Raw genomic sequence first — 20,582 nt, 5'->3', positions numbered from 1 at the left:
GACATCGGACAGCTAACACAATTTATAAGAAATGAAATCTCGGAAAAAAAACGAAAAAGGTTAGGTAAAATCTCACAACAAGAAGCGACAGAGCAATTAGACGAAAAGAAGCAGAAATTACAAGCATTAGCCAAACGACTCAGAAGATACAAAAAAAGTGAAAATAGAAGGAAACAAAACCAAACATTCAACACAAACCAAAAGAAATTTTACCAGACAATAGATAACACACACATTAAAATAAACAATCCACCAAACATAACAGACATGGAACACTTCTGGAGCAGCATATGGTCTAACCCGGTACAACATAACAGGCATGCACGGTGGATACAAGCAGAAACAGACACATACAAGATGATACCACAAATGCCTGAAGTGATAATTTTGCAACATGAAGTCACCCAAGCAATTAATTCTACTCACAATTGGAAAGCCGCTGGAAATGATAAAATAGCAAATTTCTGGTTAAAGAAGTTCACCTCAACACATTCACATCTAACTAAATTATTTAACAGTTACATTGCAGACCCATACACATTCCCTGATACACTTACACATGGAATAACTTATCTGAAACCTAAAGATCAAGCAGACACAGCGAACCCAGCTAAATATCGCCCCATAACATGCCTACCAACAATATACAAAATATTAACTTCAATCATTAAACAGAAATTAATGACACATACAACACAGAACAAAATTATAAATGAAGAACAAAAAGGCTGTTGCAAAGGAGCACGAGGATGTAAAGAGCAACTGATAATAGATGCAGAGGTGACATATCAAGCTAAAACTAAACAAAGGTCGCTACACTACGCATACATTGATTACCAAAAAGCTTTTGATAGTGTACCCCACTCATGGTTACTACAAATATTGGAAATATACAAAGTAGATCCTAAATTGATACAGTTCCTAAACATAGTAATGAAAAATTGGAAAACCACACTTAATATCCAAACAAATTCAAATAATATCACATCACAGCCAATACAGATTAAGCGTGGAATATACCAAGGAGACTCATTAAGTCCTTTCTGGTTCTGCCTTGCTCTGAACCCACTATCCAACATGCTAAATAATACAAATTATGGATACAATATTACTGGAACATACCCACACAAAATCACACATTTGCTATACATGGATGATCTCAAACTACTGGCAGCAACAAATCAACAACTCAACCAATTACTAAAGATAACAGAAGTATTCAGCAATGATATAAGTATGGCTTTTGGAACAGACAAATGTAAGAAAAATAGCATAGTCAAGGGAAAACACACTAAACAAGAAGATTACATATTGGATAACCACAGCGACTGCATAGAAGCGATGGAAAAAACGGATGCCTATAAATATCTAGGATACAGACAAAAAATAGGAATAGATAATACAAATATTAAAGAAGAACTAAAAGAAAAATATAGACAAAGACTAACAAAAATACTGAAAACAGAATTGACAGCAAGAAACAAGACCAAAGCTATAAATACTTATGCCATACCAATATTGACCTACTCATTTGGAGTAGTGAAATGGAGTAACACAGACCTAGAAGCACTCAATACACTTACACGATCACAATGCCATAAATATAGAATACATCACATACATTCAGCAACAGAAAGATTCACATTAAGCAGAAAGGAAGGAGGAAGGGGATTTATCGATATAAAAAACCTACATTATGGACAGGTAGACAATTTAAGAAAATTCTTTATAGAACGAGCAGAAACTAGCAAAATACACAAAGCAATCACTCATATAAATACATCGGCTACACCACTACAATTTCATAACCACCTCTACAACCCTTTAGACCACATAACATCAACAGATACGAAGAAAGTAAATTGGAAAAAGAAAACACTTCGTGGCAAGCACCCGTATCATCTAACACAGCCACACATCGATCAAGACGCATCCAACACATGGCTAAGAAAAGGCAATATATACAGTGAGACAGAAGGATTCATGATTGCAATACAGGATCAAACAATAAACACCAGGTATTACAGCAAGCATATTATTAAAGATCCCAATACCACAACAGATAAATGCAGACTTTGTAAACAACAAATAGAAACAGTAGATCACATCACAAGCGGATGTACAATACTAGCAAATACAGAATACCCCAGAAGACATGACAATGTCGCAAAAATAATACATCAACAGCTTGCCTTACAACATAAACTTTTAAAACAACAAGTTCCTACATACAAGTATGCACCACAAAATGTACTGGAGAATGATGAATACAAATTATACTGGAACAGAACCATTATAACAGATAAAACAACGCCACATAACAAACCTGACATCATACTCACCAATAAAAAGAAGAAATTAACACAACTAATCGAAATATCCATACCCAATACAACAAATATACAAAAGAAAACAGGAGAAAAAATTGAAAAATACATCCAACTGGCTGAGGAAGTCAAAGACATGTGGCATCAGGATAAAGTTGACATCATACCAATTATAGTATCAACTACAGGAGTCATACCACACAATATCCACCAGTACATCAATGCAATACAGCTACATCCAAACACATATATACAACTACAGAAATCCGTAATTATTGATACATGTTCAATTACCCGAAAGTTCCTAAATGCAATATAACACATACCGTACAGTTAATAGGAAGTGACGCTTGATCAAGGTCCGCGTCACTTTCCATTCTCAACCAGACTTAACGTCTGAGAAAGTAAAGAAATAATAATAATAGCAGCTAAAAGAAGCAAACCTAACATTTAGTGAGAAACCTTCGCATGCATGGATGTCTGAAGGACATTTCAGAGTACATCAAACCAACACAGGCACTGCAATTGGTATTTCATGCCTATAAACATGTCCGAAACTTTAATCACACTTCTCTCCTTGTATGAGATTCACAGTATCTGTGCAAGTATAGGATGTGGACAAAACTATGACATATGAAAGTTTGCGTCTGCGCGGGCAGCATGCTTGGATAGTCAAAGCGGTTAAGGCAACTGCTCAAGTAAAGTGTAAATCTGGGTATGAGCCCGATCTGGTACAAAGTTTCATTGTCACCAGTACATTGTGCAGCTGGAGTTTCACCATATTCATGAATGTGAATATTGTTAGACCCTTTGGAATATAAGTGATAATAGGTTAATTTTCTACTTCACTTGCCTACAACTGTTGAAATGTTCTAAGATCAGTGTTTGAAACGCCTTTTCTAACAATTCTGCCTCTATCTCCGTTATGTAATGGATATGGCTATTGCCCAGGATCACTCGGATTCCAGTCACAGTCACTATATCCATCAGGCTCAGACTTTTGTTAGCTTACCTCTCCATCAAGTGGCAAAATGCCTGCATCAGGCATAGTTAGTTTAGGTTTTTGCTCAGAACGAGTTTATGCTTCTAGTGACATTGAAGGGCTACTTACATATGGCAGTGGATTATCTTTTGGCAAAGAGTAGCTAGCTGTTGGTTTTTTTTATTTTCTCTAGCTCTTTCATAAATTTTTCCCTGCTTTTATGTTTTCTGATTGCTTCTGCACATTAGCTTCATGTGCATATTCTGGAAATCTTCTTCTTCTGTAGTGGTCAATCCAAGGATTGGTTTGCAACAGCTACAATGGCAGCTTGTCTCCATTCTGTGTGTCTTTCAGCTTTTCTCTTCATTTCTTTATAGGTGTTACATCCCACATCTTTCACGATTTGATCCATGTACCTCAGTTGTGGTCTTCCTCTTGGTCTTTTTCCCTCGACATATCCCTCTATGATTGTGTTCAGGAGTCCTTTATGTCTTAATAGATGGCCTGTAAATTGCACTCTTCTTTTAACAATGAAACTCCAGAAGCTTCTCTTCTCACCTGCTCTTTCCAGAACCACTTCGTTTTTGACCTTGTCGATCCATTTTATTTTGAGCATGCGTCTATAGCACCACATTTCAAAAGAATTTAGCTTCTGCTGTTCCTCTATCCAGAGAGTCCATGTTTCACACCCATAGCATGCCACACTCCACACATATGATTTCAAAAATCTTTTCCTGGTTTCAAGGCTGATGCTCTTAGATGTTAATATGTTTTTCTTCTTGTTAAAAGCAGCCTTTGCTTGAGCTATTCTACTTCTCACTTCTGCCTTGCTCCTTCCATCCCTGGTAATATTACTGCCCAGATAAGTAAATTTATCAGCTTGTTCAAGCAGTTCATTGCCTACATGAACTTGGACTTTCACTTGATCTTCTTTGTCGCATGCCATTATTTTTGTTTTTGCTTTATTAATTCTCATATTATATTCTTCACCCATAACGTTATGCATTCTATTCTGTAGGACTACAAGATCTTCACTTTCAGCCAGGACAGCTATATCATCGGCATATCATATCTATTCGTTGGCCATGAATTACTACACCTGTCCGTGAATTTTCCCTTACTTTTTTCAGCGCCTCTTCAATGTATACGTTAAAGATAACAGGGGATAGTGCACAACCTTGCCGGACACCTTTCCGTATCTGCACCTCTTCTTGTTTTGTCCATCCACGGATAACTGCAGTTTCGTTTTTGTACAGGTTCCATATCATTTTTCTATCTTTATGGTCTATTCCTACTTTTTTGAGTACCTCATACAACTTATCCCATTTAACATTATCAAAGGCTTTCTCTACATCTACGAAAGCTATGTATGTTTTCAGGTTCTTATCTAATCGTTTCTCTATTATTAGTTTTAGAGCAAATATTGCTTCTCTGGTTCCTCTATCTTTCTGGAATCCAAACTGGTCTTGGGAGAGTGTAGCTTCGACTTTTTGTTCTATGCGTTTTAGGATAATTGAGGTTAATATTTTAGAGGCGTGAGTAACTAGGCTGAGTGTCCTATAATTTTCACATCTTGTAGCATTTGCCTTCTTTGGAATGGGGACCATAATGTTTTTCTCAAAGTCTGTAGGAATTTTACCCTGCTCGTACATGTTGAAAACAAGATTATACAACTCCTGATTCAGTTTTGCTCCTCCAAATTTCAGAAGTTTGGCTGGGATATTGTCTATACCAGGCGATTTGTTGTTTTTCAATTTTTTCAGAGCTAGTTCAAACTCTACCTTTAATATAGGTTCACCTATGTTGTGTGCATCTACTTCTGTTTCTTCTTCCATGATGTTTTCAGACAGGTCTGGTCCGCCGTACAGTTTTCCTATATATTGTTTCCATCTTCTTGCAACTTCATCATCATCATCATCCAACATATTGCCATTTTCATCCATCACAGCCCTACATTTGTTTCTTCTGTCTCCAAAGCAATGTCTCACACATTTGTAGGCCTTGTCGATATTTCCCTTGGTCATGTTGTCCTCAACTGAAATACAGAGATCATCGAGGTATTTTTCTCTTGCTTGTTTTGCCTCTCTGTTGATTCTGTTTTTCAGACTCTTGTATTTCTCTTGGTCTTCCTTCTTCACAGAATTTTTTAATTTCCTTCTTTCTTCCATCATATTTAGTAGGTCATTAGTGATCCATTCCTTCCTTTTCTCTGTCCTTTCTTTTCCTGTTACTTCTTCTGCTGCTTCTAAAATACCAGTTTTTATTTTTTCCCAGCTGCTTTGGATGTCATTGCAGCCCTGTGTATTTGTTTTCTTGTCTGTTTCTAGTTGATAGTGCTTCAGTGTATTTTTGTTTTTCAGGTTTGTCAAATCCCATTTACATGTACTTCTTCTTTTAATGGTCTTGAATTTTAGTTCAGTCGTCATCATAACGAGTATGTGGTCACTTTCCACATCACAGCCTGGATATAATCTGCTGTCCTTAACTTGGTTTTTAAATCTTTGCTTCACTAAAATGAAGTCAATTTGGTATCTGTTAATGTCACCAGGCATTTTCCAAGTATATCATCTTTTTGGATGATGATTAAAGAAGGTATTTGTAATGCAAAGTTTATTTCTTTGGCAGAATTCTACAAGTTTATCCCCTCTTTCATTTCTTAATCCTAATCCAAAATTCCCTGCCACATCCTCTTCTTTACCTTCCCCAACAACGGCATTCATATCTCCCATGATGACAAGGTTTTCAGCTCCTTTAATTCTGCCAATTACTTCTTCAAGGTGGTCATACATCATGTTGATTTCATCATCCTTGTGCCTCGTAGTTGGCATGTATACTTGGATTATGATTGTGTCTCTTGGTTTAGTTTCCAATCGGACATAAATTATCCTCTCACTATGTTGAACAAATCCTTTTACTCTTAACCCCATCTCTTTATTGAGGATAATTCCCACTCCTGCAATCCCGGGACTGTCTTGTGCTGTTCCAGTGTGTATGATTCTGTAATCCCCTGACCAAAAGTCACCAGCGTTTGGCCATCTCATTTCTGAGACTCCCAGTACATCAATATCCATTCGTTTCATTTCCATTTTCAAGTTTTCCAGTTTACCACATTTAAGAAGTGAGTTGACGTCCATGTTGCTATCCTTCTTACATTAATGCTTTTGGATTTTGGTATCTCTTTAGTTGTCCCCGCCCGGAGATCCGAATGGGGGACTATTTTACCTCCGGAGAATTTAACCAAAGAGCTTTCCATCATAAGCTGTTGATACTTGGGATACCCGCCCGGGTCTTTAATGGGGTGGTTTCCTGTTGCCTTCTCCATTCTATGCCGTTGGCCACCTTGTGGCTCCTCCACCTTTAGGAGCAGTTTCGCACCCCAAGGGCAAGAGAGTGCCCTTCCTTCTAGCCGCTCATCCGCCCTCCTAGAAGGCCGTTGGCACTTGATAGAAGGTAATCTCCTTATCCCGGGAGATATTCCCTTCAGGGACTCACACCTAGTGAGTACGTGGCTGGCGACCACGGGGTCCCGAGCTGAGTACTGGCATTGCTTCCACTTACTTATGCCAGGCTCCTCACTTTTATCTTTCCTATTTGGCCACCCTTGGCCAACTCTTGTTCTTTTCCGACCCTGACGCTATTAGGTTTCGAGGGCTAGGGGTCTTCCATTTCCAACCTATACTTCTACTGAGCTGATTCTGGAAATAAATTATTAAAATACCTACTGATATATGTTTACATGAATAAGGGAAGCTTTATGTAACAGTGAAAGTAATAGCACTAAATTATTTTTACAGTTTTGCAACTTATCTCAGATTAAAAATAATATAAGAAGAATTCCCTGATAGATTCACATATGCCTGCAGTATCTGCACAAGCAAAGAAGCCTAATTTTCACAAAGACAACTTGCGCACTGCTGTCACTCCTAATGTTAATTGAATAAATTAAAATAAGGACAGCACAGCACATAACTATGAAACACACTGTATGTAAAACATACCACATGGACAACAGAGCCAAGCTCGGAAACAGTGGTCATCAATATTGTTGCCAAAATGTTTTTCATGGAAGTAGCAAAGTCCCAATGCTAGAGTTTCTAAATTCCTGTAGACATTTTATCAAGGGAATAAACACTATTCTTGTCACCAAAATGATTTTAAAAAGTTGTTCAATCCACATATAAATATATTGAATCTCTAGAAAAGTTATGATTATTTGATAATGCCAAATGCTGGATGGGGGGATTGATTTTCATTTAATATGGTGATAGGTGTGTTCAGTCACTGCCACAATTGATCATCAATATGTATTCTAACGTTGATTTCAACATTTAGAAGGCTTTTCTAACTTTTCTTGAGTTGTCAGAGGTTAGCTCAGTGAATGAAGGAGTAAGCATTGTGGGGGCCATGGGGTGAGGAATGTTGTGTTGGGAGCATTTCCAGCAGTGCCACATTCTGACCACTTGCTGTAAAAGAAATGAGGCATAAAAATAACAAGATTTCATGAGTGCATGTTAAAGCAACATAAATGTTCACACATGATACTTGTAGCAATGAAATTGATATGAAATTAAATGAAGGCCACAGCTCAAGGCCAAACAGTTAGTAGAGTATTGGGTAATACCAATTGCAGTGACACACAGTGTCAGCTTGCGTAGATTGGCAGCAGTTACAAGCATTGAGAAAACTTACAAAATCTGTGGACAAGTGCCAAACAGTACTAGGCACCATTGCCCCAAAGAAAGTTTGAGTAGCTATAAAGAATTTTTGTTGCATCAATTTATTTTCTGTTATTTTAAATTTATAAACTAACAAAAGCATCACTATCAACGTTGACCATACATACTTGTACAATCAACAAGCCCAGATAATTCACCAAAAATTTCAATCTTGACACGATTGAATTATATATATATATATATATATATATATATATATATATATATAGAGAGAGAGAGAGAGAGAGAGAGAGAGAGAGAGAGAGAGGGAGGGAAACATTCCACGTGGGAAAAATATATCTAAAAACAAAGATGATGTGACTTACCGAACGAAAGCGCTGGCAGGTCGATAGACACACAAACACACACACAAAATTCAAGCTTTCGCAACAAACTGTTGCCTCATCAGGAAAGAGGGAAGGAGAGGGAAAGACGAGAGGATGTGGGTTTTAAGGGAGAGGGTAAGGAGTCATTCCAATCCCGGGAGCGGAAAGACTTACCTTAGGGGGAAAAAAGGACGGGTATACACTCGCACACACACACACACACATATCCAACCGCACATACACAGACACAAGCAGACATTTGTAAAGGCAAAGAGTCTCGGCAGAGATGTCAGTCGAGGCAGAATTACAGAGGCAAAGATGTTGTTGAAAGACAGGTGAGGTATGAGCGGCGGCAAATTGAAATTAGCGGAGATTGAGGCCTGGCGGATAACGAGAAGAGAGGATATACTGAAGGGCAACTTCCCATCTCCGGAGTTCTGACATGTTGGTGTTAATGGGAAGTATCCAGATAACCCGGATGGTGTAACACTGTGCCAAGATGTGCTGGTCGCGCACCAAGGCATGTTTAGCCACAGGGTGATCCTCATTACCAACAAACACTGTCTGCCTGTGTCCATTCATGTGAATGGACAGTTTGTTGCTGGTCATTCCCACATAGAAAGCTTCACAGTGTAGGCAGGTCAGTTGGTAAATCACGTGGGTGCTTTCACACCTGGCTCTGCCTTTGATCGTGTACACCTTCCGGGTTACAGGACTGGAGTAGGTGGTGGTGGGAGGGTGCATGGGACAGGTTTTACACCGGGGGCGGTTACAAGGGTAGGAGCAAGAGGGTAGGGAAGGTGGTTTGGGGATTTCATAGGGATGAACTAACACGTTACGAAGGTTAGGTGGATGGCGGAAAGACACTCTTGGTGGAGTGGGGAGGATTTCATGAAGGATGGATCTCATTTCAGGGCAGGATTTGAGAAAGTCGTATCCCTGCTGGAGAGCCACATTCAGAGTCTGATCCAGTCCTGGAAAGTATCCTGTCACAAGTGGGGAACTTTTGTGGTTCTTCTGTGGGAGGTTCTGGGTTTGAGGGGATGAGGAAGTGGCTCTGGTTATTTGCTTCTGTACCAGGTCAGGAGGGTAGTTGCGGGATGCAAAAGCTGTTTTCAGGTTGTTGGTGTAATGGTTCAGGGATTCCGGACTGGAGCAGATTCATTTGCCACGAAGACCTAGGCTGTAGGGAAGGGACCGTTTGATGTGGAATGGGTGGCAGATGTCATAATGGAGGTACTGTTGCTTGTTGGTGGGTTTGATGTGGATGGACGTGTGAAGCTGGCCATTGGACAGAGGGAGGTGAACGTCAAGGAAAGTGGCATGGGATTTGGAGTAGGACCAGGTGAATCTGATGGAACTAAAGGAGTTGAGGTTGGAGAGGAAATTCCGGAGTTCTTCTTCACTGTGAGTCCAGATCATGAAGATGTCATCAATAAATCTGTACCAAACTTTGGGTTGGCAGGCCTGGGTAACCAAGAAGGCTTCCTCTAAGTGACTCATGAATAGGTTGGTGTACGAGGGGGCCATCCTTGTACCCATGGCTGTTCCCTTTAATTTTTGGTATGTCTGGCCTTCAAAAGTGAAGAAGTTGTGGGTTAGGATGAAGCTGGCTAAGGTAATGAGGAAAGAGGTTTTAGGTAGGGTGGCAGGTGATCGGCGTGAAAGGAAGTGTTCCATCGCAGCGAGGCCCTGGACATGCGGAATATTTGTGTATAAGGAAGTGGCATCAATGGTTACAAGGATGGTTTCCGGGGGTAACAGACTGGGTAAGGATTCCAGGCGTTCGAAAAAGTGGTTGGTGTCTTTGATGAAGGATGGGAGACTGCATGTAATGGGTTGAAGGTGTTGATCCACGTAGACAGAAATACGTTCTGTAGGGGCTTGGTAACCAGCTACAATGGGGCGGCCAGGATGATTGGGTTTGTGAATTTTAGGAAGAAGGTAGAAGGTAGGGGTGCGGGGTGTTGGTGGGGTCAGGAGGTTGATGGAGTCAGGTGAAAGGTTTTGTAGGGGGCCTAAGGTTCTGAGGATTCCTTGAAGCTCCGCCTGGACATCAGGAATGGGATTATCTTGGCAAACTTTTTATGTGGTGTTGTCTGAAAGCTGACGCAGTCCCTCAGCCACATACTCCCGACGATCTAGTCCCACAGTCGTGGAACCCTTGTCCGCCGGAAGAATGACGATGTATTGGTCAGCCTTCAGATCACGGATAGCCTGGGCTTGAGCAGTGGTGATGTTGGGAGTAGGATTAAGGTTTTTTAAGAAGGATTGAGAGGCAAGGCTGGAAGTCAGAAATTCCTGGAAGGTTTGGAGAGGGTGATTTTGAGGAAGAGGAGGTGGGTCCCGCTGTGACAGAGGACGGAACTGTTCCAGGCAGGGTTCAATTTGGATAGTGTCTTGGGGAGTTGGATCATTAGGAGTAGGATTAGGATCATTTTTCTTCGTGGCAAAGTGATATTTCCAGCAGAGAGTATGAGTGTAGGACAGTAAATCTTTGACGAGGGCTGTTTGGTTGAATCTGGGAGTGGGGCTGAAGGTGAGGCCTTTGGATAGGACAGAGGTTTCGGATTGGGAGAGAGGTTTGGAGGAAAGGTTAACTACTGAATTAGGGTGTTGTAGTTCCTGATTGTGTTGATTGGAATTTTGAGGTTTTGGAGGGAGTAGAGCTGGAAGTGGGAGATTGAGTAGATGGGAGAGACTGGGTTGGTGTGCAATGAGAGGAGGTTGAGGTTTGCTGGAAAGGTTGTGAAGGGTGAGTGAGTTGCCTTTCCGGAGGTGGGAAACCAGGAGATTGGATAGTTTTTTGAGGTGGAGGGTGGCATGCTGTTCTAATTTGCGGTTGGCCTGTAGAAGGATGCTCTGAACAGCCGGTGTGGATGTGGGAGAGGAAAGATTGAGGACTTTTATTAAGGATAGGAGTTGATGGGTGTGTTCATTGGCTGAGTTGATGTGTAGGTGAAGGATTAGGTGGGTGAGGGCAATGGATTGTTCAGTTTGGAACTGGTAAAGGGACTGATGGAAAGAAGGGTTCCAGCCAGAGATGGGAACTTTAAGTGTGAGGCCTTTGGGGGTAATGCCAAATGTCAGACAAGCCTGAGAAAATAAAATATGGGAGCGTAATCTGGCTAGGGCGAAGACATGTTTGCGGAGGGAATGTAAATAAAACTTAATGTGGTCGTTGTGGGGGTGTTGTGAGGGTGACACGGTATTAGAAGGTGGAAAGTGTAACATGAGGCTGAAATTAAAATGAAAATAAAAATATATGGAGAGAGATAAAGGTGAACTAGAAAGTAATTGGAGATCTGGTGTGAAAAAAGTCGAAAAAGTGTTGGTTAAAGCTGGGCTGTGTTGATCCTGTGGTGAACTTGGGATGGTAGACAACGATGTGCACAAAGGTTAGGTGGTTGTGTTGCCGCCAAAACACGTTAAAGGGTGGAGAAATTCGGGATAATTTCAAACAAACTGCGTGTAAATGTATTAAAAGGAGTGGTTTTGTGGTGGCAGATTATGAAAATGAGGCTAACAATTGTCTGACTAAGAAATGATGACGTTAAAACCTGTGGGAAGCGGCTGAAAATTATCAGTGATGTGGGAAAAACGGAAATGGAAATAAAGCGAAAGTTATTAGAACTAGCCAAAATGGTTGTTTAATAGGTGAAAGGAACTGTTTTTGAACTAGAAACGGTGGATTTTATAGCAGCGGTAGTGTTGAAAGCGGAAAAAAAATTTTTTTGGTTATGGTTTGGAAGTGGGTTACATATTATTGAGTATATATAGGCGGGATAAAATTGTATAGTAGATTGCGGTAAAAAGGAGAAGGTGAATACAAAGTGAAACTATTGGCAAAAACAGAAAGAGAAAATAAGACAACAGAAAAGATTTCGAAATGCAACAGTGACAATAACAAACGTAATAGTTGGGTTCAAATTAATGATATGAATATAATAGAGGGAAACATTCCACGTGGGAAAAATATATCTAAAAACAAAGATGATGTGACTCACCAAACAAAAGCACTGGCGGGTCGATAGACACACAAACAAACACAAACATACACATAAAATTCATCAGGAAAGAGGGAAGGAGAGGGAAAGAAGAAAGGATGTGGGTTTTAAGGGAGAGGGTAAGGAGTCATTCCAATCCCGGGAGCGGAAAGACTTACCTTAGGGGGGGAAAAAAAACTGGTATACACTCGTGCATACACACAGACACACACATATCCATCCACACATATACAGACATAAGCAGACATATTCAAAGGCAAAGAGTTTGGGCAGAGATGTCAGTCGAAGCAGAAGTGCAGAGGCAAAGATGATGTTGAATGAAAGGTGAGGTATGAGTGGCGGCAACTTGAAATTAGCGGAGATTGAGGCCTGGTGGATAATGGGAAGAGAGGATATATTGAAGGGCAAGTTCCCATCTCCGGAGTTCGGATAGGTTGGTGTTAGTGGGAAGTATCCAGATAACCCAGACAGTGTAACACTGTGCCAAGATGTGCTGGTCAGGCGGAGCTTCAAGGAATCCTCAGAACCTTAGGCCCCCTACAAAACCTTTCACCTGACTCCATCAACCTCCTGACCCCACCAACACCCCGCACCCCTACCTTCTACCTTCTTCCCAAAATTCACAAACCCAATCATCCTGGCCGCCCCATTGTAGCTGGTTACCAAGCCCCTACAGAACGTATCTCTGTCTACGTGGATCAACACCTTCAACCCATTACATGCAGTCTCCCATACTTCATCAAAGACACCAACCACTTTCTCGAACGCCTGGAATCCTTACCCAGTCTGTTACCCCCGGAAACCATCCTTGTAACCATTGATGCCACTTCCTTATACACAAATATTCCGCATGTCCAGGGCCTCGCTGCGATGGAACACTTCCTTTCACGCCGATCACCTGCCACCCTACCTAAAACCTCTTTCCTCATTACCTTAGCCAGCTTCATCCTAACCCACAACTTCTTCACTTTTGAAGGCCAGACATACCAAAAATTAAAGGGAACAGCCATGGGTACAAGGATGGCCCCCTCGTACACCAACCTATTCATGAGTCACTTAGAGGAAGCCTTCTTGGTTACCCAGGCCTGCCAACCCAAAGTTTGGTACAGATTTATTGATGACATCTTCATGATCTGGACTCACAGTGAAGAAGAACTCCGGAATTTCCTCTCCAACCTCAACTCCTTTAGTTCCATCAGATTCACCTGGTCCTACTCCAAATCCCATGCCACTTTCCTTGACGTTCACCTCCCTCTGTCCAATGGCCAGCTTCACACGTCCATCCACATCAAACCCACCAACAAGCAACAGTACCTCCATTATGACATCTGCCACCCATTCCACATCAAACGGTCCCTTCCCTACAGCCTAGGTCTTCGTGGCAAATGAATCTGCTCCAGTCCGGAATCCCTGAACCATTACACCAACAACCTGAAAACAGCTTTTGCATCCCGCAACTACCCTCCTGACCTGGTACAGAAGCAAATAACCAGAGCCACTTCCTCATCCCCTCAAACCCAGAACCTCCCACAGAAGAACCACAAAAGTGCCCCACTTGTGACAGGATACTTTCCAGGACTGGATCAGACTCTGAATGTGGCTCTCCAGCAGGGATACGACTTTCTCAAATCCTGCCCTGAAATGAGATCCATCCTTCATGAAATCCTCCCCACTCCACCAAGAGTGTCCTTCCGCCATCCACCTAACCTTCGTAACGTGTTAGTTCATCCCTATGAAATCCCCAAACCACCTTCCCTACCCTCTTGCTCCTACCCTTGTAACTGCCCCCGGTGTAAAACCTGTCCCATGCACCCTCCCACCACCACCTACTCCAGTCCTGTAACCCGGAAGGTGTACACGATCAAAGGCAGAGCCAGGTGTGAAAGCACCCACGTGATTTACCAACTGACCTGCCTACACTGTGAAGCTTTCTATGTGGGAATGACTAGCAACAAACTGTCCATTCACATGAATGGACACAGGCAGACAGTGTTTGTTGGTAATGAGGATCACCCTGTGGCTAAACATGCCTTGGTGCGCGACCAGCACATCTTGGCACAGTGTTACACCATCCGGGTTATCTGGATACTTCCCATTAACACCAACATGTCAGAACTCCGGAGATGGGAAGTTGCCCTTCAGTATATCCTCTCTTCTCGTTATCCGCCAGGCCTCAATCTCCGCTAATTTCAATTTGCCGCCGCTCATACCTCACCTGTCTTTCAACAACATCTTTGCCTCTGTAATTCTGCCTCGACTGACATCTCTGCCGAGACTCTTTGCCTTTACAAATGTCTGCTTGTGTCTGTGTATGTGCGGTTGGATATGTGTGTGTGTGTGTGTGCGAGTGTATACCCGTCCTTTTTTCCCCCTAAGGTAAGTCTTTCCGCTCCCGGGATTGGAATGACTCCTTACCCTCTCCCTTAAAACCCACATCCTTTCGTCTTTCCCTCTCCTTCCCTCTTTCCTGATGAGGCAACAGTTTGTTGCGAAAGCTTGAATTTTGTGTGTATGTTTGTGTTTGTTTGTATGTCTGTCGACCTGCCAGCACTTTCATTTGGTAAGTCACATCATCTTTGTTTTTAGATATATATATATATATCCATGGGGCCCCCAAAATCACCTTCCCTTATGAGCATGTCTGCTCTGATTTCCGGTGATGTACATCTTGTTCCATTATTTCTACAAATTTATTTTTGTGGAATTATATAGTGATCAACTACCCTTACATTTTTATATAGCATATTTTGTTGTGCTTCATTTTTATATCAGCAAAAACTGTGGTTATTAGTTCTGCAGGTCAAAATATTTAATTCCTCCTGTGAGAAGTGCTAGTTTGTGACATTAGTAATTATTTCTTTTTACTCAGAGATGTTACCATTTTTTATATGTTCTTCCTTTGTGCCCATTATTGAATAAGACACGGTGTTTGCACTAAAAGACCAGTCACATTGAACTGAGTGTACACATAGTCTGAAGGTAAAATATGCCCCCATTGAAATTTCCAAGTGGGGAACATTTCAATAGATATAAACTGAATAAAAATAAAGCATCATTATCTTGGAGAGTTTCCAGCCTACGGCTGGGTCTGTATGGAACATAGGCCTCTCTGTCGTCTTCTGTCTTGCCACCATCTCTCCGTCTTTATGTTAGTCCAGTCTCCTCGTTTCTTCTGGACGCATTCCTCTACTCCTTTCAATCATCTGTCTCTCGGTCTTCCTCTTGGTCTCTTTCCTTCCAGTTTCATCTCATGTTTCCTCCTGGGTATCCTCTTCTCCTCCATTCTCTTCTCTTAACATGTCCCTGACATCTCCGCCTTGATTTCCCTATCTCCTCCTGTAATGGTGCCACCTTCATTAACTCTCTGATCCTCTCATTTCTTAACCTGTCTATCTTTGTCACTCCAATACTGTTTCTCAAGAGTTTCATCTCGTTAGCTTGTACTTTGCTTTTCTCTCTTCCTTTCATAATCCAGGTTTCTGATGCATATGTCTGTATCGGGACATGGTATGACTGGTATATAACCTTTTTACTGGTTTGGGGTACATCCTTACTCCATATCAGGCTTCTGACACTCTTCCGAAATGCTTCTGCTTTTCTCCCCCACTCATTTATTTCTCTGTCATTTTTTCCATCTTCCTGTATCAGGCCTCCTAGGTCTTAAAACTCTCCACTCTCCTCAATTTTTCCCCACCAATTGTTACTCCAGTTGTCCCTCTCTCCTTCTTTCTTGTTGTGGTAATCATCTCACTCTTACTTATACTAAATTTCATCCCATATTCTTGTACTGTTCATTCCCATACGTCCAACTGCTCTTGTACTTCCTCATCCTTATTCCCCCAAATCATCAGATCATCTGCAAACACCATAGCTTCCATCTTCCTTTCACCAATTACTTGTGCTACTGTACTCATTATATCATCCATCACTACAATGAAGAGTGATGGTGAAAGTGCACTTCCCTGCCTCAAGCCATTCTTCTGCTCAATCCAGGCTGATCTCTCTCCTCCCACTTTCACACAGCTCACAACTCCATGGTACATTTCCCTTATCCTCCAAATAATCTGTTTTGCTACTCCTCTGTTCTCTAGGGCTTTCCACACTTTGCTTCTGCACACACTATTATAGGCTTCTTCAATGTCCAGGAAGGTCATTAGTAGAGCTATTCTGTATTCATAGTGCTGTTCCTGCAGTTGTCTTACAGCAAAAATTAGATCCACCATGGACCTACTTTTCTGAAACCATATTGCTCTTCTCTCATTCTTCCTTCTAGTTTTGTCCGAATTCTTGCTTCCAAAATTTTCTAAAAAATCTTTGCACAATGACTCATCAGTGTTATCCCTCCGATAGTTCTTGCACTCTTTTCTATTTCCCTTCTTAAAGATCGTGGCAATTATTCTCTTCTTCCAGTCTTCTGGGATCGTCTTCTGTCTCCAAACAATTTTCATTACTCGATATAGCCATTGTATCTCCACCTCTCCTGCTGCTCTCACCATCTCTACCCTTAGCTTATCCAGACCTGGTGACTTCCCTCCCTTCATCTTGCCCAATGCCTCTTCCACTTCTCCCTATGTAAGGTATTTTCCTATTTGCTGTTCCTCCTCTTTTTTCTCCTGGGCATGTTCCTCCTCATCCAGGTCTCCATTTGGGTTCAGGAGTACTTCAAAATACTTCTTCCACATATTCTTGAGGTCCTCCTTATTCTCTACATCATGTCCACTTGTGTTCACCATTCAAGCATAATCTGAATAAAAATAAATCAGGTGACATAAATATAGCAGGAAAGTTCCGATAGAATGTAAGTATGTAAAGAGTAAAGGAGATCCCTCACAAAATAGCAAAAGCATTGAGTAATTGAGAGGCATGCAAAAAAGAATGAAACCTTTGTAAAAAAGTGGTTGCTTTATGATTTTGCGTGTCATTTTGCACATGGGCCATGCTACTCTTCTCTGTATTGTTTCAATTTTAGTATACATAGCCGGCCGCGGTGGTCTAGCAGTTCTAGGCGCTCAGTCCGGAACCGCGCGACTGCTACGGTCGCAGGTTCGAATCCTGCCTCGGGCATGGATGTGTGTGATGTTCTTAGGTTAGTTAGGTTTAAGTAGTTCTAAGTTCTAGGGGACTGATGACCACAGATGTTAAGTCCCATAGTGCTCAGAGCCATTTTTTTAGTATACATAACATCTAAGTGCTTTGGCTGGCATTGTCGAAGATTCACCCTCTGTTGCTGGTGGGACCACTCACACTGGTAAAATGTCAGAAAAACTGTCAAACAAATGTTGGCCGATGAACCAGAGACAGAAGCCAAAAGGCAATATGCCAACAAGTGATCACAAAGGCCTCATCAATTATGTGGTGCATCCATTATTGTGTCAACCCCATGACCATGGAGCAGAAAGAATGGTGTGAAACCTGTAGTGTCTTTCTTCATTATGTTATACACAAATATTATGAAAGACACTATTGTATTTTATCTCTCTGTTTGACATCAAAATATGTAGAGAGCATCTTATTAAAGTGTTCTATGAGGTCATTTGCCTCTGTGTAGTAAACAGTTGTCACCATGTGTGTGATGTCACAATGTGAAATTACCCTAATACTAGACTTGACTGCAAAACTTGTCAATAATCAGGTATCATAGGAGGTGCTGGGTGTTTCAAACTGATGTCTTTTACAATAAACTTTACAAATGCTGTAGGTTCGGGAATTCTTACATCTTTGGTGACAGCATAGCAGGTGAGTTAGCCAGTGGAGACTATTATTCATTGATTTCCATTTGTCAACTTCAGGAACCTCCACAAGAGGTCAATTCAAGTCCGGCGGAATAGCACTGCTGTAAGCAAAATCAGTATCAGGTGACCTAGACGAAACTGTGATACAGGCTTCCATTGCGGGCATTCCTCACAGCGGCTACCAAGTGAGACGGTGCAGTGGTTAGCACACTGGACTCGCATTCAGGAGGACGGTTGTTCAATCCCGTGTCTGGCCATCCTGATTTGGGTTTTCCGTGATTTCCCTAAATCACTTCAGGCAAATGCTGGGATGGTTCCTTTGACAGTGCACGGCTGACTTCCTTCCCCATCCTTCCTTATTCTGACGAGACGGATCACCTCGCTGTTTGGTCTCGTACCCCAAATCGACCTCAACCTCACTGTGGCTCACACAGTGTCTAATGGATTGGTAGATACCTGGAAACTGATCCCTGCATCTGATTCTATCTCCAAATGCTGGAGCTTTAGGGAAAAACTTCGGGACAGCTAGGATGACTAATGAACGTTTCTGTCCCATTGTATCATAGTTCCTCTTATACAATATTTTGTTTATTAATTGGAATCCTCCTTTGGTTTTTCTTTCTTCAAGGCTTCTGTGGTTATCCGGAATGCTGGATCTTCCCTCTGTCTAGCAGCAATGCTATGTAATGTGTCAGTGACTTAGATTTTGTCCACGCTGCTGTGTTCTGCCAAAGGATTTATTCTTGAAAGGCAGTCTGTGTCCTTGTGGTTTTGTCCATTTTTGTATACCACTGTGATGTTGTACACCTGAAGCCTCAGTGTCCAGTTCGCCAGTAGGCCTGACAGATCCCTCGGCCTAGTCAGCTAGTGTAGAGAACGGTGGTCTGTCACAATTGTGAAAGGCTTGCCAAGTAAATATCGCTGGAACTTGTACGTGGTCCAAATAACTGCATAGCACAAATAGTTGATCTCAGATTTTGAGAGTACTCTGGAAGCATAAGCTGTGACCCCACAGTCTTGTGACTGCTTGTGATGCCTGCAAGAAGTATCATCTGAGAACATCATTATGACAACATTCTGTTAAAATGACAAATTTAAAAGGTTGTGTTCTGTTATTGATAGTTATTCTTACAATACAGGATCATGTTGTCTGGCCATGTTTCCCATTAGCAACTTTCAGCACAGTCGCTTTCATATCACGGAACATAGTCTTCTTTAGCTGCAATGATAAGCATTCGACATTGCAGAAAAGAAACCTATGACTTGACTAGTTCCTGGACTGGTTGGCCATTAATGATGATAGCAGCGAGGTTCCTTGCCATTTTGGTAACTGTTGTCAATGGCGGATTTTCATCTGTTGCAGCCTCACCTCCATAGATAGTCACTTCACTTAGTTTTTGTGAATTCAGCAGCTATGCAAGCTGCTGGTACCTCAGCATGGTGACAGGCAGTGGTTGCCACATGATGGGAAGAGAACTCAATCAGAGTACTATGCTCCATGATGTGAAACTGGTTGTGCTGAAGGTTGCAAACTGAAAATACATCCAGCCAGCAGGAACATGTATTGAAAGAATAACTGTCAATAATAGAACACAACCCTTTGAATTTGTCAGACGCACTTCACCCTGAAGGTCAACTGCAGCCATTTTTAATTGACAGGAATGAATAAGACTGTTGTAACAATGTCTTGTGACTTAGTAGTTGTTGAATACTCATTTCCTTTCTCTGCAGCATCGTACAGTGTTTCCAGGACATCCTCAGTGGAAACATACCAGCTTGTTGTCCTCTGTCTTCCAAATGTTTGTTCAGCTTCAGGGCATTATACGTGGCTTAGGAGTTGGTTGTAACTTTTTTGGCCGAATACTAAGTTGTCTTTCGTTGGCTACGGTGTAAGTCCAAGTTGGTCGAGTTTGCTCTTCCTGGTACTTTTGACTGGTGGTGAAGATTGGTAAAAATCAATACACTTTTTCTTCAACATCTGTTATCTCCCGGGATGTGGTGTCATCATTCATGGGTGCCATCTCTTGCTTCCACAGTTCTGGCTTCCATAACCTGCAGTATCTGTTCTCTTACTACTTGGCATATGAGAGAGGGACAAGGTCTTGGTCGTCTCTCACATTTGCCATAGGGACCACATTCGTGAGTTGCTCATACTTCATCTGCTTGACTCTTTTTCTGTCGCATTTCCTCATTTGTTGTGGTATCATTTACTAGAAGAGCTTGGTGCAACAAGTAAATTAATGCTAAGCTGTATGGAATGAATGGCTGGAAGACCCTGAATGGCAGGTTCAGGCACCTAATTGAAAAGGTTTTCCCTATCTTCCACTCCCACAGGCACTTTTTCTTCACAGAGTATTAGAATTGTGTGGATATGTAGAATTGTTAAGTTTAGTCTACTGTGTGTGTGTGTGTGTGTGTGTGTGTGTGTGTGAGAGAGAGAGAGAGAGAGAGAGAGAGAGAGAGAGAGAGAGAGAGAGAGAGAGAGAGTCTAGT

The 20,582-nt window shown here is 41.6% G+C and overlaps 1 protein-coding gene and 1 non-coding gene across 2 annotated transcripts in view; one reads left to right on the top strand and one right to left on the bottom strand.

Annotated features, from left to right (window-relative positions):
• LOC126235702 (hexosaminidase D-like) overlaps positions 1–20,582 on the top strand; it is a 237,332-nt gene that overhangs the window by 206,831 nt on the left and 9,919 nt on the right. The gene's annotated exons all lie outside the window — the stretch shown is intronic.
• LOC126237742 (U6 spliceosomal RNA) lies at positions 17,245–17,346 on the bottom strand. Its single transcript, XR_007545194.1, has one exon. It is a non-coding gene; the product is annotated as a U6 spliceosomal RNA (small nuclear RNA).

Source organism: Schistocerca nitens, chromosome 2 (genome assembly GCF_023898315.1).
Source record: "Schistocerca nitens isolate TAMUIC-IGC-003100 chromosome 2, iqSchNite1.1, whole genome shotgun sequence".
In the NCBI taxonomy this organism is placed as follows: domain Eukaryota; kingdom Metazoa; phylum Arthropoda; class Insecta; order Orthoptera; family Acrididae; genus Schistocerca; species Schistocerca nitens.
The sequence above is the reverse complement of the archived record's forward strand: the minus strand, read 5'-3'. Positions and strand labels throughout refer to the sequence as shown.